General features: G+C 30.2%; 1 long non-coding RNA gene across 1 annotated transcript in view; it reads left to right on the top strand.

The window, feature by feature from the left end:
• LOC111040501 overlaps positions 1–5922 on the top strand; it is a 7650-nt gene extending 1728 nt beyond the window's left edge. Inside the window, exons 2-3 of the long non-coding RNA XR_002605207.1 lie at positions 5138–5608; positions 5669–5922. This is a non-coding gene — a long non-coding RNA (uncharacterized LOC111040501). The remainder of the gene's footprint in view (positions 1–5137; positions 5609–5668) is intronic.
• Positions 5923–6943: the final 1021 nt, after the last annotated feature.

Below are 6943 nucleotides of genomic sequence, written 5' to 3'. Positions count from 1 at the left end.
GGGGGGGGGGGGCACAATTTTTTGTTAATGTAAAATTACAATATTGGAATTACTGTCGACCATGAACTAAGATAAAACTATCTTAGTTTGTGCATTCTAGAATGATACGTATAATAATATATTATATTATCAGACATACATGCAATTTGAAATATAGTAGTATTAGGATCTGTATAGAATTATTAAAAATTTGGGTAGTAATATGTCTGAAGAGGGGAGGCCTAAGCCCCCCTGGATCCGTCCGTGATATCTACTAATATGTACAGCTGATATTCCAACCAACACTGACTGAAGAAACTACACCTCTATGTTTGCCGACGTTCCGGCAATTTTAGCAACAAGCAGTTTTTGATTGTGCCTGAGTGTCTTATGACTGAAAACTTACAGACCTCAATCGACCACATCTCTAGTTGAACGAGGCGTTAAAAAAACAATAGTGATAAGTCGGTTATTAACCGACAATTCCCAAGTGTGAAGGGTCAATTTACATTAGAGGTACTACTATTAACATGTTCACGTAATAATATATACTTTTTATTTATATATTATTTATACTGATAATCTTGTATACACCCATTATACATAGTATTTATAAATACCTCTGGTTGTGAAAATAATAATGCCTTAGGCAATGGTCGAAGTAGCTCAAAAAAAGTGGAGGAATGCCTACATTTTTATAATTTTCTTATATTTTTATGGTTTACAAATAGAAGGTGATTGTGTTGAAAGATGAGTTGTACCCCTATATCTTATTTCAGTTGCGTAATTGGTGGGGGGAGGTACAGAGTGTACATTTGCACCAACTTTTTTTAAAACGCCTTCTTATGCCTACCAAAAATAAGTATAAGCGTCGATATACCTAAGTGTTCCAAATTATTTATTTTTTTATTTTTTTGTATTTAAAAAAAATGTTTTGTGCTTATACGTGTTTTATTTCGAAAAATATTCGATGTGATCCGAAAGTATTATAATTGATCGACAACAAAAACAAAAATTATAGCAAAAATACTATTATGAATGGTAAAATAGATCTAGTTGTCATGATAATATTTATACTACAATACGATTAATTCGTAAGAATGAGTGTGTGGTGGTCCGCTCTCTATAATAGCCAAAAGTGCATGGATTGTCAGTCTGGGCAATAATGCAATATTAAAAATGTTGGCCCAGACACGCCTTTATTGGTAAATAGCTTCTCAGCTTGTAGTACAGAGCAATAATATATTAATTATGCTTTTAGACTGTAGTCCAGCGGGAAAATCCGCCATTTTTACTCACACTATTTCGTATATACTTCGAGGCCTGGAGTGGCTCCCTCCAAGATACCCCTAACCTATAACCAACGCCAGTAGGTTGTTGGGACTTTATAATATTATCTACTCATTAAATTTTGAAAGTAAGAAAGCTCATAAATAATATAAGTGACATTATAAATACCCTATAGTTGTAAACTATACAAATATCCTATATTTTTTGTTAGACCAAATGTTAAAAATACTTAATTCATAAAAAAAAACAACATTGTATTCTTGTAACAATAATAAAAAAATCATAAATCAAATTTAAATTAATCAATCATAAAAATCAAAAAATCACAATTTTCATGAAAAACACCAATATCAAACGATACTCTTTGTCTATAACTATAGGGAGGGATGGGTTATCTTGGACAAAACAATTGGAGGGATGGAAAATGCGAATTATAAAAAGTGGATAGATGCCATCCCACTGTATCCCCTCTCACTTTGACTACTAGTCTTAGGGCAGTCAAACAAAACAGAATTTTTTTCGAATATTCAATTAGAATATTTACAGAAATGTATGTACTTTTTTCTCGTCATATACAACTAGATATATAAGAGTCATCAACATACATTTTTGAACATTTTCCTTACATTTTCAGAACACACCGTTCACTAAATAGCTTCTTGAATATACTTTCCATATATATTTACACAGTTTAGGTAAGCTAACCACGTTACAGGTCTATTTTAATCACTAATATTATTTTCGATATTAAAAATGTTGCTTTTACATATCTTTTAAGTTTTGACTGAATATCAATTGACACTACGTAATTTATTCTCCAGTACAATTTGAATATTACCTTATTGTAGGATCTTTTCCAAATCTATCATGAGCATGTAAACAATTTTCAATGCGCATTTCAAGGAAATGTAGTCTTGTCATCATTAGTTAATTTATTTATCGGTGTATTTATTTAGTTAAGGATGTACTTAAGCTTACAGTTAAACTTTTGTTATTTTAAAAGGATGTCATCTTGATATTTGTTTTCTCTCTCAGACCAATATAGATGAAGCGCATTTACCTAAAATCGTAAAGTACCTAGTATAGAGTAACTACAGAGTAAAATCACTTTTACAAAAATTTTTGAGGATAGGTAATAATTTTGAGGGTTTGACGTATCGGTTTTATATTTTATTTGTATTCGACTTTCCAAAAAGAAAAAAAGTTTCAATGATGTTTAAATTGTTTTGGGACAATATTAAGACAAATCGATATGTCATACTCCCCAAAATATTATTCTCTCTTCAAGTTTTGTAGTGGGTGATTTTACTCTAAGATTACTCATAATTATTATTATGAGTCATAAATATAAAAAAAAATGATTCTCACTAAATGAGTTTTGTCGATGTTGCGCGTGGGATAAAAAAATAAAACCAACAGTTCGCCTCCTCTTAATGAAATGTTTTGGTGCATTGTGGTTTCTTTAAACGTGACTTTTTATCTGAATTTTGTGTGTTTTTTATTTAAAGTTTAGCAAATATTATGTTATAGTTTATTTATTCACATAAAATGCATAACTTATATCGGTTTGTTTGTGAATTATCGATGTTATAATATTGCAATGTCTTGATTGCTTAATACTGGTGTCAAAGAGCATTCGAATACAAAGTAAATGACAACACATTTATCCTATAAGTATTCTTAGAATTCTTTTAACATTTAAAAAAATAAAAAGTCCTCATCCCCGTTTTCAAACATTGCACCTCTTCCTACTTTATGCTTTCCACAAATGTTTATGTTTTTTTAGTCCATTAATACTGGATATGTGTTTACTCATGAGTTCTGAAGAAATGGAGTTCATCATTGAGTGTAATTACTGATTCATTTTAATTTTTTTTGTTCCTTAAAAGTATAATATTATGTAGTTCTATTTGAAGTAAAAATGATGAAGAATTTTTTTATTGTCTCGTTTTCACCAAAAAAAACCTTACACCTGAAATGTTTTTACATCACTTTTGTATAATATAATATTTGAGAGGTCAAACAAAAAATTAATTATAACAGATTATTATTTACAATAAAGTAAAATTTCAAATATAGTCGGTATAAAACATAATATTGAATATTTAAACCAACACTTAACTAAGTCGCTGATATGTAAAACATTATTAAATTATTTATAATTAAAATTAAAATATTAAACACATTTATAAAAGATTAAATGTTTGCGTGTTTATTTTTCAATGCATAGGTGATCGAAGAATCTATAAAATTTAGAATTGATTATGAAAAATCATCAATATTTAAATATTTAAAAATGCATACTTATTTCATAAAAGGAAATAAACTAAATTATATTACGGATACTGGATAATGTGTCCAAGGTTGCAGCTGGGACAAATTAACAGAAGGTTAAAATCAAATCATATATTTTCATAATGATTAAAAAACGAATATTGACCTAAAACTAACCTTGAATATATAAAAAAAGTAGCTAAATAAGTTAATGCACCTAGATAAGTTTTTTTAATCCATTTAGGGAGCACTAAATTTATATTGACATATTATTATTGAGTAATCTAAAAATAAATACATTTATATTATATTATTACATATTTTAATCATTATTTTAACCTTCTGTTAAAAAAAACAATTATTACTGATTAAAATTAACATACTATATTGTTTTCATCAACTTTTAATTAGTATTTAGTCATATAATATTAATAATTTAAGAAAATATTTAAGGTTTACTTCCTATGAACCAAGAAAGGTGTTAATCTTGAATCAGGAATAATAATATAGGTAAAGCAGATTTTAAAGAAATTATCACTTTATTTTCAAATCTCCAATTTAGAAGAAAGTTATGAGAGTATCAGGATTATTATCATTAATAAAATATTTAAGATCAGAAAAAATTCAGTAATAATAAATGATATATTTTTTTCAGTTTATATTTTATTTTGACAATACCTATGTATATACCATAATATTACTCAATTCCTTCGATATATTTTATTAAAATGTCCATGAATTTTTATTACAATAAGAAAAAAAAAATTAAATTTTAATTCTTTGTGATATTTGTTATTGTACTTATACTTATTTTATAAAAACCATAGTTTACACATCAGCATGTATTCAAGGACTTTTAAAGTACTCAAATACGTATTTTAAAATTCTTTTTCAAAATATCTGTTTTAAAAATCAAGTACTTTAACAATTATTTTTAGTTTATATATTGTATATTTTAATTTTGATCACGTAAAATAAAAATAAAAATGTTTACTAATCTATTTTTTTTACTGTGAATTATACTCGACCAAAAATCAAATACTTCGACAGTTCGACAAAGAAAACAGTCGAGTATTTTAAAGTCCCACTAAATGATACGGTATAAAAATGTGGTATAAAAAATTAACGTAAGACATGAAAATTGTTTCTGTTGATTTAATAGGTAAAAAATATATTTTAAAACAAATTTGAAAATACATATAAATATACTTTTTTCTGAGCATTCAAATATTTAAGCATTTTAAATACTTTTAAAAATAGTCAAAACAAGCCTACTTATATCTTTACGGACCTTTCAAACAGTGGAAATGAGATCTGTAAGTTGTGTTAAGTTATGTTAAGTAACGCATGATTCTCTTTGTTCATAAGTGTTGGGTAATGTTATCAAACACAAGTATTAAAATTATGGTATTATGGCTTCCACCTGATGTCCGGAGCCTCGAAGGGCTCTCAAGAATTGATCAAATATCTCCGCATAATACAATTTAATGTAGAATGCCTTGTCTTACCAAATTAAATGTAAAAACTAATATTGTTAAAACAAAGTTTATTATTTATTTATAATATTTTATAATATATCTTGTATTATGCAAAGGGTGATTCGCCAAGCATGTTCAGTGCTCACGCTCATTTTTCCCTTTATAATGAATTCCATTGAAATCCATCAGAGGATCCGTACGTGTATTGTAAGGTTCCGAAGTGAAGGCGTCCGAAAGTAAGGCGAAGCGACTTTGGGTCGAGTAAAGGTACGTGAAAGTGCACTTTTAAGGTTGCCAACACATGTTCTCCAGCCACCATCGGCGGCGAGACGGGATAGCGGGCGTCGCGCGCTCGAGGACGTTTAAACGCGAGACCCTCTGTAGGCGCGGCGGACGCCCGGCTGTTTCGGTGGCGAGCAACGACGATACGACGACGGCGGCTAGCGGTACCATCGCGGGCAACGACACCGCCCTGCGACACTTGCAATGATGATTGCAGTGCTGAACGAAGACGACTAGTGGCGGTGGCCGCGGCGAGGACCGCAGAGCTCACGGGGGCGGGTGATAGAAGTCTAAATAATTAAAGGGTAGCTATAGAAACAAGGACATCAGCAGCGATGGAATCTACAGAAAACGAAACGTTTCAGCCGTTTCAGGGTTCGGCGGTGCGCGACTCCGTGGCAGGTCATCGGTTGCGGCAGACACAGTGCCGGCGGAACGCCAGGGCGAAATTACTGGAAGTATCAGGACGGCGGTGCGCCGCGGTGCTGTCGGCAGATTCTCTCCCAGTTTCGCCTAGTGGTGTCATCCCAAGATCTATAGATTGTTATTATTCCTTATAGAGCTTGCTTGGGTCACCGTTCGTCTCCGGCACAACAGTCAACGTCTTCACCAGTGGCGTACACACACGGGGGGGGGGGGTGTTCAACCCCCCCCCCTTTAGTATTTTTTCAGTTTACGTAATTACGTAAAAATGTATAAAAAAAATGATGACAATTTAAAAAAAAATTAATAGTACTAATTAAAAAAAATACAAAATTAAATTAAGGGAATTACAGTGTTACCGTCACAATCGAGTTTCGATTAAAAATGTACGGCGAGAAGACCGTCGTCACCGAAGTTATTATTTAATAACAATTATTATTAGATATGGGATATTCCAAATTATACTCCATTATATTATAACATCATATTTTAAACTGAAAAATAATTATTTACACAGGACAGATTAAATGGATTGACCATGTTGTCGGTATACCGTGATATAAATTTAACTCCTGAAAAAGTCATTGATGAGTTGGGACAAAAACCCAGGAAAATAGTCATTGTTTTATAATGAAAATAAATATTAGTTAAACAACATATTATTTTGATTTATCAATGAATAATATATATATGTATATATTTTTTTATAAGTTTTGGAATGTATTGCATGCACGATTATTGCATGTAAAATCTTCGTATACGTGATTTATGAGTATATTATATATGTATTATGTTTATCTTATTTTTTTTCTTTATAAAGTATACAAAAAAAAAACAAAAGGCCATTGAACACATTTTTTGACACTAATAAGGGGCGATTGTAAACTCTCCCGATGGTAAACTCTCCCGGGTCTACTCCAGTACTACCTGACGAAAACGTGTAAACTCTCCCGGGTCTAGTTTAGTACTACCTGAAGAGAACATGTAAACTCTCCCGGGTCTAGTAAAAATCATAAAATAAATTTAATATACATTTAAGTTGTGTTTAAAAATAGTCAATCATATATAATAATAATAATAATAATAATAACAATATAAATTAATGTCTTTAGCTGCTATGAACATGATATTATAGTCAAAATACAATAAAAAATAAAATTTCAAAAACTCCAATATACATTTAAGTTTCTATTAAAAATAGTCAATCACAATCTCTG

This window comes from Myzus persicae, unplaced genomic scaffold (assembly GCF_001856785.1).
Source record: "Myzus persicae strain clone G006 unplaced genomic scaffold, MPER_G0061.0, whole genome shotgun sequence".
NCBI lineage: Eukaryota > Metazoa > Arthropoda > Insecta > Hemiptera > Aphididae > Myzus > Myzus persicae.
Note: the sequence above shows the minus strand (reverse complement) of the source record. Positions and strands in the feature narration are given on the sequence as shown.